General features: G+C 45.3%; 1 protein-coding gene across 5 annotated transcripts in view; it reads right to left on the minus strand.

Annotated features, from left to right (window-relative positions):
• The window catches only part of LOC121284917 (E3 ubiquitin-protein ligase HECW2-like), a 398,529-nt gene that overhangs the window by 253,268 nt on the left and 129,846 nt on the right, over positions 1–15,415 (minus strand). The gene's annotated exons all lie outside the window — the stretch shown is intronic.

Consider the following 15,415-nt stretch of genomic DNA (forward strand, 5'->3'; position numbering starts at 1 on the left):
AGAGGTGTAAGTCACAGAATAAAACTGCCCCTTATCTTGCACTAACTGGCATTACATTGGCATTATCATTCAGGGAGACCACAAGGATGGTTGAAGTGAAAAATGTAAATATTGTACTGATACAATTAGGAGTCCTCTTCAGAAACTGGAACCAATGACAGATTAACTGCTTTTATATTGGTGCTGTGCACCCTAGTGCCATGATAATACAGCATGTGGACCTTGTGTAAATGGTAACAATCCCAAGGTATCAGAACCACAAAATCTTATACCACCAAGGGGACCGCTTGGCCCATCACGGCTGTGCTGGTAAATTGACCAGTTCCACTGAAGTTGGTCACCAAGGCCAGAGGCATTCTAATGGCTGGTAAATCTGGTACATTTATCACTGGGATTCTTTGAGATCAGTCCATTGGAAAGTTATATTAGTCATATTAGCAGTACACAACATGAATTCAACTGAAATTTTCAAGACAGATTGATAGATTTTTGCTGGTTATGGGTATCAAAGGACATGGATCAAAAGTGAGGAAATGGATTTGAGATACATATCAGCCATGATCTGGGTTAATGACAGAACAGACATAAGGAGCTGAATCTCCTACCCCTGTTCCTATGATTCAATATAGAAGTCAAGTACAATTGTGGGTGTGGGGGGGGGGGTGGTGAAATCACAGGAAATTAACTCTGCATCCAACCTGTGTTACCTCCCTTGAGGGTCTTCAATGTTTAGGCTATATTCAGAAAATGGAACTAGTGTTTCATTTCATAGCTGTGTGTCCTGCAACTTTAATGTAAAGGTTTACAAAACTAAAAAATATATACAAAATGCTCAATATTGAGGGATGATTTCCACAAAGGATATTTTTGCACTAACACTGGGAGACAAGATTTATTCTGTTTTTTAAATAATTAAAAAGCATGAACAAAAGAATTTTGAAAACGCTCATCCTGTTTTCAAATCCCTCCGTGGTTTCACCCTATGGTTCTCTGTAATCTCCTTCAGCCCTCCAATTAACCCTCAGAGATGCCTGTGCTCCTCTAATGCTGGTCTTTTCAGTGAACCAGAATTTAATCATTCTACAGATAAAAGCAAAAAACTGTGGATGCTGGAAATCCAAAACAAAAATAAAAATACCTGGAAAAACTCAGCAGGTCTGGCAGCATCTGTGGAAGGGAATACAGTTAACGTTTCGAGTCCGCATGACTCTTCAGCACAATAGTTCTGTTCTAGAATCTAGTTCTGTTGAAGAGTCATGCAGATTCAAAACGTTAACTGTGTTCCCCTCCACAGATGCTGCCAGACCTGCTGAGTTTTTCCAGGTATTTTTATTTTTGTTTTTAATCACTCTACCGTTGGCAGCTGTCACTTCAGCTGACAAGGCTTTGAGCTTTGGAATTCCCTCCCTAAACCTCTCCATCTCTACACCATGCTTTCCTCCTTTAATGCTTTCCATATAACCTACTTGTAGTAATTGCAGTTTTAAGGAATGTAGTGACTGTAGCTTTAAGACTTGTTGTGTTGCATAGTATCACATGACAGTGTGAACAAATCAACTCTAAGCATGGGGAACCCATAGTGTGGAACTTCTTCTAATTGTGGAGCTTGATGGAAGATGTAACTGCTGCTGAAGCCTGTAAACAATGTTTGATGTTTCTAATGAGAAACCTGTCTGGAAAATCAAGTCCATAACAAATTGGCGAGGAGGATAGATGTAGTCTGGCGTTGTCCCTCGCCCCGTGAATTGAGTATCTTGTTTAAACAGAAGAAAGGAAAATATATTCACCAGGTACGCTGCAGAGTTTAAACAGAAGAAACAGAAGTGCTGTTGTTTTAAGTTAAAAAAATACAGGCCCCAAATCAAATGGTTGAGAAATCTCCCGGAGCACTCCCGACATTTAAAAAAATTAGGAACTGCAGAGGCAAAGCTAAAAAGGAAAAAAAAGAGAATCTGTACTTAAATTCTAAAATGGGCAGCAGCCCCGAAGGCTCAGTAGGTTAGAGGAGCTGACACACAGCTGCAAGTCAAGAAAGGTTTAAAAACCTGCAGTGCACAGTAAAAAAAAAAGACCGCAGAGTTAAAAATTTAAAAAGCACTTGCTGTAGACAACTTGCAAGTTAAAAAAGGAAAGGGCAATCAGAGCAGAAACCAGTGCTGTGGTTTAAAATATAAAGGAAAAAAATGGCCCCGATCAGACCACGAGGCCACTGGGTCTCCCAAAGTGCAACATCAAAAAAAATGCCAAGTTAGTAAAAAAAAGAAAAATCTACAGAATCGCCCAGAAAAGTGTTAAGGAATCGCTGCTGTGTTTGTTGAACAGGAACAAAGTCTTATAAAGTTATAAAAAAAAGCCACGTTTGCCTGTGAGCCTGTCAAAACACAAAAAGTGTGGGAAACTCAAAAAACAGCACAGAAAAGCCAAAAGCCGTAGAGACACCCAGAGACACTACACCGTAGAGTAAAGAAAAACAGTGACTGCTCAGCAATGCATTTGAAGTGGTAAATACAAGACAAATGGTCATGGACATAAAATTAGAAGAGACCCCCAGGGAGAGAGCAACTCTCAATATAGGTACATTGACAAAAGAGAGGGTTCAACTCTGTGGGAGGCAACAAAAAACCCCAGGGGCAGATTTTTCTGCCCACCAGGCCCGATCCAACCTCTGGCGGGTGGGGAACCGATCCCTGGCGGGTGGGGAGCCGAGCCCCGCCGGAGAAGCCGGCCCTGCTGCCATTTTAAGTGTGTGGGCCAATTAAGGCCCGCCCAGCATGACACCCGGCGGGAAGCGGTATGCGCTTCCTGTGTGGGCCGGGGGGTTTCCCCAAATGCGAGTGTGCTCTTTCACGCATGCACACGACAGAGTGCACATCTCCGAGGCTAAGCGGTGCCTCAGGGAGATCGCTTACACTTGTACAAACATTAAAAATAGAAAAATAAAAAAATCCTTAACATGTCCCCCTCAGGTGACAATGTTACACGAGATGGGATATGTTAGTAAATTTCACTCAAACTTTATTAAAGATTTTTAAACCTTACATGAAACCTCATCTCGCCGGTGGATGAGGTTTCATGTTTTTATCTATTAGCCACCGGGGTCCCTGGCCTGCCCGCCAACCTTAAGGTTGGACAGGCAGGTCCTTTAATTGTTTTAATTATCCTGTCAATGGCCTCAATTGGCCATTGACAGGTCGGTGTGTGCACAGCTGATTTGCCTGTGCCCCGCCTTCCTGAAAATTTAAATGGGGCGGGATGATGTCGGGGGTTCCGCCCGCCGTTATCCTGCGTCATCTTGCACGTCGGCGAGCGGGCCCCACCCCCTGCTCGCCGACAGCAAAATTCAGCCCCAGGAGGGGGCAACCCTGCCGAAGGCAAGAGACCCCAGAGGGCTACTCTGCCTAAAGAACAAGAGACCCCAGAGAGAATGCAATTCCACCAAGGGTAACAGGAGACCCCTAAGGGAGGGCAACCAGAAAATAAGCAGTTAAAAGAGCAGTTCATTGATCAAATGCAAAAGGAATGTGTAACCATTCAGCAACATGAATAAATAAAGACCGACTTAAACAGTAGAATGGAAGCACAGCAGAAGAAACTTGAAGAAGGCTCAGGGGGAAGCACTGGTAATTGAAGAGGGCTCAGGGGAATCCCTAGTAATTGGAGAGGGCTGAGGGAATGCCCTGGGAGTTGTATATAGCTGGATACAGCCAGGTGACAGGAGTTCAGAGAAACTCCAAGACAGTGCTAGCTCAGTGAATCTAGCTGTCTAGCAAGGAGCTGAAGGATCAGCTGAATGAAGCTAAAGAGGCATTGAAAGGAAAATTCGTATAGCTTTCCAAGGTCCGAGTGGTTACCTGGTATAACAGTTTCTGTGACCGGATCCTTGTCGTATCACATAGAAGTGGAGGGCCGGATCACCCGCAAACATGTGGGCATTGGTTGGAGTTGTTTATAGGCCACCAAATAGTAATGGTAATGTGGGGCACAGTATTAATCAGAAGATGAGAGAAGCATGTAGCATGGGCAATCATGGGTGACTTCAATCTGCTGGACAAACCAACTGAGCACTAATGCTGTGGAAGATGAGTTTCTGAAGTGTAGGGATAGTTTTCTAGAGAAGTATGTTGAGGAACTGACGAGAGGATAATTTATTTTAGATCTAGCATTAATATGATGAAAAAGGGCTAATTATTAATCTTGCTGTAAAAGAATCTTTAGGAATGAGTGACCACAATATGATAGAATTTTACATTATGTTTGAAAGTTGAATAAAGGAAATTATGAAGGCATGAGGGACCAATTGGCTGAGGTGGATTTGGAAAATAGATTAAAAGATATGACTGTACATAGGCAATGGATAGTCTTCAAAGAATTATTACATAGCTTACAGCATCTATACTTTCCTTCAAGGTGCAAAAACCCCAAAAAAGTCAGTCAACCATGGCTGACAAAGGAAGTTAAGGATTTTGTAAGATTAAAAGAAAAGGCTTATAAAGTTACCCAGGACCTCCACCACCTGAAAGGACAAGGGCACCAAGCTCATCGGAACATCACCACCTGTAGCTTTCCCTCCAAGTCACACACCATCCTGACTTGGAACTATAGCTTGTTTCTTCGTCGTCGCTGTGTCAAAATTCTGGAACTGTCTCCCAGACAGCACTGTGGGTGTACCACATCATATACACTGCAGCAGTTCAAGAAGGCGACTCAACGCCATCTCCTCAAGGGATGGGCAATAAATGTTGGCCTTGCTAGGGTGTGGGTTTGAGCTTTTTGAGAGGAAGGGAAGAATTCTAGCTGTCTGTGCACTCAGACTGTTGAACCCATATAGTTATGCTGGCTCATTCATCTTCATGTTTGCATTCAAGGGGTGGAATTATCCATTCTGGAGACTCAGCGTGGTGGCAAGTGGGAAAGTCAGCATGATTCCTGCTGGGTAGTGGTACAGTTTCATCCAACCGACTTTCCGCTTTTCAGCTCATTAATTATGTATCAACAAGGAGCTTGTCAAATTTTGCGGTGAGGCAGGCAGGGATTCATCTGCCCCGCCATTATCTCATGGGGTTGAAGGTCCTGACACATATTTAAATGGCACCCGCACAGACATTTACTCTCTGCAGCCCAGGTGTGGTGTAAACTTCTGCTTCACCATGGCGCCCAAACAAAACCCTCTGCTCCATGATGCTCCAGGTCATCCAGGAAACCTTCTTTCCTCAGGATGGGAGCAGTTGGTCCTTCCACCTGACCATGCTGACCTGGGAGGGAGTCGCTAAGGAGGTCAACGTCCATGGACAACAAAAAAGGACTGCTCTGCAGTGCAGGAAGGGAATGAATGATCTGATGCATTCCACGAGGGTAACTGAAACTCGTATTCACTCCAAACTCAGATTCTCTTAAGAGCATCAGACAGTCTAAGGGTTAAAGTCCACAAGGATGTCACACGCTACTAGCAGATGGGACATCAGCATCGAATGTCTGCCAGCCACTTTAAACTCACATCTCATGTAAGATCCTGCACAAATGGCATCTTAATCCCTTACTGGGGAGGGGTGAGCAGACACAACAGACATGCATGCTTCTGAAATGCGCAATCATCTGTAGTGTTCACAGTCAATCCATCTGTCTTTATGCAGGACAAGATCTCCCACAACAGACAGGAGAGAGCAAAGACCAGAGTGGGGAGCCCTGAGCAGACACTCTCCTCCCACGAGGAGCAGACAGCAGGGCTAGCTGGAGAGGACAGAGATCATTCCTGCACAGAAGGTGAGGTTGACCTCCTCCAAAAAGCCAGTGAGGGTCAACATTGACAACATGGGGACAATAACTTTGAGTGTCATATAACATAGGAACTTGCCAAGTCAATCATTAATTATCTCTTTTCTCTATTCCAGCTACCTGCAAGAAAAGGTGAAGACAACAAGCAAGCGCCTTAGCCCCAGCCACCAGAGCTCCTCAGATGAGGAGGCAGAGGAACCAGCCAATGAAGTCCTGTTACTGAATTCAACTGCACCCTCCACCAGCACAGATACATGCACCTCGGTGGGTCTTAGTTCTAGGGTAGGCTCGGGGTCAGAATCTGGTGATCACCTCATGGACACGAGTCCACAGCAGGCAGAGGCAGTGACAGCTGAGACACAAGATGTCTGACACTTGGGAGGACTGCTGGAGACCAGGCTCCTGCTGAGTCTGAGCCCGATGGGAGCCTCCTCAATCAGACCTGAGAGAAATGTTGGAGATGCAGAGACAGGCAGAGTTGTCAGAGGCAGTCAGCAAACAGGATTGGAGGATGGAGTAGTCCACTCTCGTTCTATCTGGGGCGGTGGCTCTGGCATGGAAGTCTCCGTGGGAAGGGTGGCTGCTGTCTTGGAGATCCAAGTCAAGCAGTTTCTGCCAGATTTGCGCTCGAACCTGCACATCATCACTCTAGTCATGGGTGCGTTCCAGCAGTGGCTAGCTTAGGTGGGGACGGGCTTCTTCCCAAGGAGTGAGGGGAGCACTCAGGCACCCAAAGGAAGGAGCAGCACCAGCCAGACACTCTGGGGGACACTCACTCAGGATACTCCAAGGGTGTACTGCTGCTCTAAATCCCCTCTGCCTGTGACCCCATCCACTCCAGCAGGTCAGGCCAGGGAGGGTGCACATGCCCTAGAAAAGGAGACCCTTAGCAATCTGGGGCCCTCCAGGCCTCAGCCCATGAGCTACTAAAGTCATCTCAGACAACAGGGTGTAGCAGTCAGCAGGGTGCCTTCACCTCTGCTGTGGATGTTGTGGCTGCACCTAGATTTAGAGGATGGGTTAGAAAAAGTAAGAAGTTTCGAATGCACAATGGTAGCACACATGTTTATTCACTGTACATAATCTACACTATTGCAAGTTTATTTTGCATTTATCTCTCTCCAAGTCTAAGATATAGAATGACTAATCGATGTGATGCAAGGCCCCAAATTCACTGAAAGGTACAAAATGTAAATACCAAATTAGCTCCCATCTGGATCCTCAGTTCCATTAAATCTCACTCAGTTTTAACATAGCATTTAGCCTTTATTTCCACATCTGTGACATGAATAAAGGCACTTCATTTTTGAAAATGATGGCTGGACAAAACACATTACTCTTGCAACACAGGCAGAAATTACTTGACCTCATCAGCAATGCTCATCAAGGTTATGATTATCCTGCTGCTGTTGCACTGGTCTGTAGTTTATGGATGATAGAAGTATTTGTTGTGACCAATGTTTTCTCCCAAGTGCACTTTGCAAAGGCGTTTATTTCATAAATGTGAATTATAGGGAAAAGTAGCATTCATAGTCTTTCACGCCTCCCTACAGTGTCTTTGTCTCCGTATTTAAGGCTGAACGTTATTTCTTTCTTAGTTCCCACTCTCCTCATGCATGACGTTGAACGAGAGAAGTAGGTTCCACTCAGACACATTGGAAATGATTGCCAGAGGGAAATGAATGTGTGATGTCAGAGGTATGTGCTCAGCCCGATGAAGCTGCCTACTTAACTGTGAGGATCTTACTTTGCTCCTGAACGATGGCCTAGTGGTGCTTTATGGAATCCCTCCGTAAGGTCACAGAATGCAAATTGACACAGAATTCATTGCATGACTGTGCACTCATTGACTTAGGGTAGATGGAAAGGATTGCCCTTTGTGAGATGGACAATGTGAAGGCTGTAATGCTATGAAAGCGATGTTTTGGCACATGTCCTGAGTCCTCAGCAGGGTCTATAAAGGGAAGAAGCTGTCCTTCATTAATGTATCAATACTGAATGGGGCAAGTCTCTCCCAAATGCCAAAGCAATGCAGGGCATGGATTGGCAGGCTTCTTACAAATGCAGGGTAATGAGTGCTTGTCAATAATCAAAGTGATAGTCCCGCTGAGCTATTCTCTGCGAGGACAATACTAATATAACTCGCAGCTTTGGGTGCATGCTCCAAAGTCACTGCGTCCTGATGTCCAAAGGCATATTGGGGCTCAATATCAAGTTCAGGCCTTGGCATTATTTATGCATGACACCTAGCATTTGCAGAAATGGTGCTGTCTGGATGTAGTTCCCTCGAGACAGTCCTGCACTTGCCACTAACGAATGTTTCTCCGATTAGAGCCGCCTTGCTAAGCTGCGGTCATACTGGCATGAGTGCATCCACATGTGCAATAGCTTGAAGACTGCCATGCTCACAGACTTGTTGACACCATGGTTGAAAGGACTGCACTGTGTGCAGTTGCTTAAGGAGGTACGCCAGTGGAGTGCTTATCACATTCCACAGTGGCTACATGTTCCCAAAGCTACTGCGCTTTCCAAGGATAATCCCAATCGTTAGGATTGAAAATGAATTATGTTTCCTCCATGATCATTGAGAGATTAATGATCTTTCCTGATATGATTGTTAGGAAATAGAGATAGTTTAAGTAAGCTATATAGGTACTTGTATGTGTTAGGGATGAATTTTAGATTTAAAGTTTAAGTTTGATTTGTATTTCTGTATCTGGGTGTTAAGAAAAGGTCAAATTGAGTTTTAGTTTCACTTTAAAAGGTGCTTGCATTTCTACCTCCTACCCAAAATCCACAAACAGGACTGTCCCGGCAGACCGATCATGTCAGCCTGTTCCTGCCCCACGGAACTCATTTCTTGCTATCTTGACTCCATTCTCTCTCCCCTTGTCCAGTCTCTTCCCATCTACAACCACGATTCCTCTATTGCCTTACGTCATATCAACAATTTCCAGTTTCCTGGCCCCAACCGCTGCCTCTTCACCATGGACGTCCAATCCCTCTACACCTCCATCCCCTAGTGGGATGGTCTTTGGGTTCTCCACTTCTTCCTTGAACAGAGGCCCGAACAATCCCCATCCACCACCACTCTCCTCCGTCTGGCTGAACTTGTTCTCTCACTAACAATTTCTCCTTAAACTCCTCTCACTTCCTCCAAATAAAAGGTGTGGCCACGGGTGCTCATATGGGCCCCAGTTATGCCTGTCTCTTTATGGGGTATGTGGATCATTCCTTGTTCCAGTCCTACTCAGGCCTCCTCCCATAACTCTTTCTCCGGTACATCGATGACTGCTTCGTTGCCACTTCGTGCTCTCGTCTGGACCTGGAAAAATGTATTAATTTTGCTTCCAATTTCCATCCCTCCATCATTTTCACATGGTCCATCACTGACACTTCCCTTCCCTTCCTTGACCTCTGTCTCAATTTCGGGTGATAGACAGTCCACCAATCATTACAAGCCTACCGACTCCCACAGCCACCTCGACTACAGCTCCTCACACCCCACTTCCTGTAAGAACTCCATCCCATTCTCTCAGTTCCTTCGCCTCCGTCACATCTGTTCTGATGTTGCCACTTTCCAAAACATTCTTCTGATATATCTTCCTTCTTCCTTAACCGAGGTTTTCCACCCACGGTGGTTGACAGAGCCCTCAATTGTGTCCAGCCCACCTCCCAAGCATCCACCCTCACACCTTCCTCTCCCTCTCAGAACCATATAGGGTCCCCCTTGTCCTCAGTTATCACCCCACCAGTCTCCGCATTCAAAGGATCATCCTCCACCATTTCCACCAACTCCAGCATAATGCCACCACCAAACACATCTTCTCTTCACCACCCCCCATCAGCATTCCATAGGGACCATTCCCTCCGGGACACCCTGGTCCACTCGTCCATCACCCCCTACACATCAACCCCCTCCCACACAACTACAGAAGGTGCAACACCTGCCCCTTTACTTCCCCCCTCCTCACCATCCAAGGGCCCAAACACTGCTTTCAAGTGAAGCAGCACTTCACTTGCACTTCCCTCAATTTAGTTTACTGCATTTGCTGCTCCCAATGCGGTCTCCTCTACATTGGAAAGACCAAGCACAGACTGGGTGACCGCTTTGCAGAACGTCTTCGGTCTGTCCACAAGCATGACCCAGACCTTCCTGTCACTTGCCATTTCGGCATTGCTCTCATGCCCACATGTCCGTCCTTGGCCTGCTACAATGTTTCAGTGAAGCCCAATGCAAACTGGAGGAACAGCACCTCATCTTCCGATTAGGTACTTTACAGCCTTCCGGACTTAACATTGAGTTCAACAACTTCAGATCATGAACCCTCTCCTCCATCCTCACCCCCTTTTTGATGCCCTCTTTACTAATAATTATTATAATTTTTTTCTTTCCCCACCTATTTCTATTATTATTTTCAAAATTTATTTCCATCCATTGTTTTATCTCCACCTTTTAGCCTATTTCAATCCCCCCTCCCCCCTCCCCACCCCCACTAGGGCCATCTGTCACTTGCTCATCCTGCTTTCTACCCTTAATGTCACCATTAGCAAATCCTTTAGCTAATATCATCACTGTCAACACCCCTTTGACCTTTTGTTTATGACATCTTTGGCAATCTCTCCTTTCCCTCCACCTATCACTGGCCCTCTATCCAGCTCCACCTGTCCTACTCCCTTAAACAGCTTATATTTCACCACATTTATATTTCTCCTTAGTTCTGATGAAGAGTCATTCGGACTCGAAATGTTAATTCCGTCTTCCTCTCCATAGATGCTGTCAGGCCTGCTGAGTTTTTCCAGCAATTTTTGTTTTTGTTGCATTTTTAATGACGTTTTTACCACTTAAGAAATTAAACAAACACAAAAGTAGAAAAAACAGGGCTGTTGCCTAGCAACTGGGGTCCAGAGAGGCAGGACCCTCCCACAGACACACACACAGAAGAAGAGAAACAGCAGTTTGATTTTGGAAGCTGTTTGAGTTCAGTCTGTCTTGTAAGTAGCTGCCAGAGACAGACTGGAGCAAAGGGGACAGATAGCCAGTCCCAAGCTTAAGACCCCAAAATCCAGGGGAATGGAACAGGGGAAAGTCCCAAGACCTTCTAGTCAAAGGAAGGACAGGAATCTGGAAAAGGTCCTGTTAAGTGAAGTTAAGAGTGAAGTGCAGAGAGAAAGGCTCCAAGCTTCAGCTTTAAAGATACAAAAGCTGCAGGAAGCAGATTTAAAGCAAGAACAGCTTCCAAGAGGCAAGAAGGCCCAAAGAGACAACTGAAGGTCTGTAACTCTTCACTATGAGCATGGGAAGCAATGGTACAGTTGACAACTGAGTCAGGGAGACAGAGTACATGGGAGACAGCTTGAATGTATGTGGTGACCCAGGGGAGAGGAACATCAGAAGGAGAGTTTGAAATCCTGGAGGTGAACCCTTGCAGAAAGCATCCGTGAGAAAGTATCAGTTTGGAAGAAGATTCCAAGGCGAGGTCTTGGGGAGTGGATATTGAAAACCCTGTGCGAAAGATGGAGTTCAGTGAGACTGGTTAGCTCATGGTAGGACAAGAATCTTGGGAGGGAGGGGAGCTGATGAGAAATCCATAGCATCTGCTTGAGGTGGCATCTGTCACTTGGTTTCAGAGTGTGGTGTGAGTGACTACAGGGAACCTACTGGTTTACATGGACTGTGTACTTACTGTGAACATTACAGTGCAAGGTAGCTTTGCAACTTGTGTTATCCTTACAAATCTGTACATATCTGTCAAGGGAATAGTTGAGGGCGAAGGAGCATTGTAATATAGGTCATCTTTTTTTGTTGAACTTTTGTTAAAAATTCATCAGCCGACTCCTGTGACTCTGTTCAGTAGCTACTCTCCATGAACATATCTGAACAAACAAATTTAAAGTTAGGATGTATCAAGCTGCATTCCACTCTGGGATCAGGCTTGTCCAGAGGTAATCTCAGCTGGGATCATAACATGATGAAGATGACAATGAAGGTTTTCCCCTACATCAAAGCCTGAAAAGAACTTTGATCGTGAAAACTTTTCTTCACCTTATTCCTCTTAAAATCTTGTAGCTGAAGTTGTCATGGGTACATCTGCCATGTCATGCCCATGCAATGGCATCCTCGTGACCCATTTGAATCCTCACCCTATTCAGATTTATCCCTAAGTCCTCCTTGTCTGAGGAGACATTTGACTCCTCAATGTCTCCCTCCAGCAACACATCACCGCTTTGCAGCGCTAGGTTGTGCAGGGCGTAGCAAACAACGATGATGCATGACACACTCTGTGGTGAGTATTGGAGAGCCCCACCTGTCCAGTCCAAACATTGGAAATGTATCTTTAAGAGGCCAATCGTTTGCTCTATTAAGGTCCTTGTGGCTGAATGTGCAGCACTGTAGATCTCCTCAGATGTACTCTGTGGCCAATGAAGGGGCATCATTAGCCATGTCTTTAGGAGGTACCCCTCATCATTGAGAAGCAACCCTCTAAATAGCAAGGTGCCTCAACTATCTTTCGCACAAGGGAGTGACTGAAATATGTGAAATCCGTGGGCACCTAGCACAAACGTACTGGATCGGCTTTCTGTGATCACAAATTAGCTGAACATTCAGAGAGTGAAATCCTTTTCTGTTAATGAATCTCACAGGCTACTGCCAGAGACCTCTCAAGGCCACATGTGTGCAGTCGATGGCACCCTCACTTGTGGGAAGCCTAAGATCACAGCACATCCCACAGCTTTGGCAGCCTGGCTTGCTTCATCCAAGTGGAACTGCATAAAACAGTGCCCTTTAATGAAAAGGACATCCGTCACCTCCCTTATGCATTTGTGTCTCACCAATTGTGAGATTCCGCTAAAGTCCAGAGTGGAGCCCTGGAAGGATCTGCAGACAAAAATGTGCAATGAGATGGTAACCTTCAAAGCAACTGGCATCGAATGCCAAGTCTGTGCGGCATGAGTTCCTCACTTAAAATGTGGCAAATATGAGCTACCACATCCCCAGAAAAGCAAAGGCACCTGCGGTACAGTCTTTCACTCATCTCCATGTATGAGCTCTGTCTTCTGTGGACCATTGGTCATGTCAAACATCTTCCTGGATTTCGCCTCTCCTCTTCAGCATCTGGGACTTCCTGGGGCCCTGCTGGCTCTTGTCCCTCAGGGTGATTGTCTTCCCTGAGCTGTACCGATCGGCAACAGGCACTTCTCCTCATTCTAATCAAAACTGTCAACAAGGCTGCGTTGTCTGCAGCCTGTATTCTCCATTCCAGCATGTATTTGTGAATGGATATGATTGAGCAATCAGTGGTAGTTCCCGTTGAATGGGATCCCTCCATATTCAAGGCAGGAATGCAATCTCCAGCCCTTGACTTTCCCTCAGTCTGCACATCGCATACCAAGGCCACCCCTTGCAAGATGATATCATCCTGGAGGATAACAGGTGGCTGAGTTTTCCCTTTAGATGTGACTGCGCATTCACAATGAGGGTCTTCATTAGGGTCAAAAGACACAAGTCCTTGGAGCTTTGTGTTGGTTGGCCTCCAGTGGGCTTGACAATAACTATCAATATCCAATCCTTGCACGTATGTCATGACTGCAAAGTCGTTGATGAACTGCAGCTGGTCAGGTACGCGCCACTTACACACAGTCAGGAAACAGACCATTCGAATTACCTGTAGGCAGGGCATTTAATTTGGAGCGGGAAAGTAATTCTGGCAAGTTGACCTTATAATGAGTAGTCATGAGATGCAAATGAATGCAAATGTGGTTCCTGACCTAGATCAGCAGGAAGCTAGACCCACTTTTAACCAGCCATCAAAGTCAGGAGAACATAATTCAAAACTAATTTCCCACCGGCTGGAATCACACTTTTACCATCATGCCAAGTTTAGTGCCTCCGCCCGTCACAATTCCCATCACTGGCGGGGGGTGAAAATTCCTCTCAAGGAGTTTGGCTGGCCTCTCGAGGAGGGGTTAATGAAAAGTATATGCAGCCACTCTTCTGGTCAATACCCAGGGAGGAATACTTGGGGTCAGATTTTCATCAAGGCGACAGCACTGGGAGTCAGGCAAGTTCCCGACTCCTCAAAACCATTTCCATTAATGAGGCCCCTGCCCGCCATATTTTGGTTGAGTAGGCCGGGACATGGTGGGGTTGGGCCTGCCACCTCCAGAAGCAGGCCCCAGACAGCAACTGATGTGGGTGAGTGGAAAGGCCAGCATTCTGCAACATCTGCGTCCATCTGTTGGGAGACGGTTGTGATGATGAACATCCAGCCCTGAAAACTTCACCCCTCACCTCACAACCAATTCCAGATGCCCTCCCATGCCTCGTCAAATCCCCCAAGCCACCTCCATACCCCCCCATAACTCCCATTCCCCTTCCATATCCCCAACGCATCCTCCATTCCCACCCGCCCAATGGCTGATATATACACACAAGCAATAAGCGATTGGCAAGTCTTTGAAATAATCCTGAATCAGAAGAGGTAGAAACTTTGAAAAACATAACTTGAAAAATGACTCCACATACAACCTCTAAGTATTCATCAACCACAGCAATTCGTAGTATCAATGTCAAAAGTTTTTTCCACTTCAGACCTCTTAAACCTGTGTAACACAGGTACTGAAAGAAATCTTCAAAGAAAGAGCAGGTTATTACAAGGTTATAGAAATGTCAATTAAACAAATTTCACTCTCCCTGCAGCTGTCTGGACATTATTTGATGAGATCTAAGTACATTAACCATTCATGGATCTCAGGCAGGCATTCATAATGAGGCCACCTGCCAGCTCAAATAAGAGCATAAGAAATAGGAACAAGAGTAGACCATTCGGCCCCTCAAGCCTGCTCCACCATTCAATAAGATCATGGCTGGTCTTCTTGTGTTTCAATTTCCACATTCCCATCTATCCCCATTAACCTTTGATTCCCTTGCCTAGCAAGAATCTCTCTAACTCTGCATTAAAAATATTCAATGACCCCGCCTCCACCGCCTTCTGAGACAGTGTTCCAAAGTTGCACAACCCTCAGAGAAAAAATTTCTCCTCATCTCTGTCTTAAAAGGGCAACCCTTAATTTTAAAACAGTGCCCCCTAGTTCTGTATCAACAAAAGCAATTTTCTTAGATACTCTCAACTATTGCAGGTACAGTGGAACAGCTAAACACATTCCCTGTAAATAAACTGCTTTGAATATGTTATCACAGTAAATACAGCATATATATGGGTAGTACAATTTGCTCAGTGTTTTCTGTGCGTGATGGAATTTCTTTTACACTTATATCGATGTCAAGTTAATTAAAAATCATCTTGGGGTTGCTGAAATCGAAAGCTGTGTTCAACTCAGAACACCATGGATTTCAGACATCCATCAAGTTCCCCTGAGAAAAGACAATTTCTAAATTAGGTCAAGATCTACACAGTCGGAAAAACAAGCCTCTGCATTATTGCATTCATACTGAATGACAGTAGCCCTACTTAGACACTAACCTACTTAGTGATCCACCCACTCACTTAGTATTTTAGGTCAGAAAGTGACACTGTCAGCCCTCACATGCACTGCCTTTAGAAACTTCACAAATAAGCTTGCAACTTTCTTAGCTTTTTAAGTAATATTTTAATTTCCTTGGTGACAAATAGGGAAGTTG

Source organism: Carcharodon carcharias, chromosome 12 (assembly GCF_017639515.1).
Source record: "Carcharodon carcharias isolate sCarCar2 chromosome 12, sCarCar2.pri, whole genome shotgun sequence".
Classification (NCBI taxonomy): Eukaryota; Metazoa; Chordata; class Chondrichthyes; order Lamniformes; family Lamnidae; genus Carcharodon; species Carcharodon carcharias.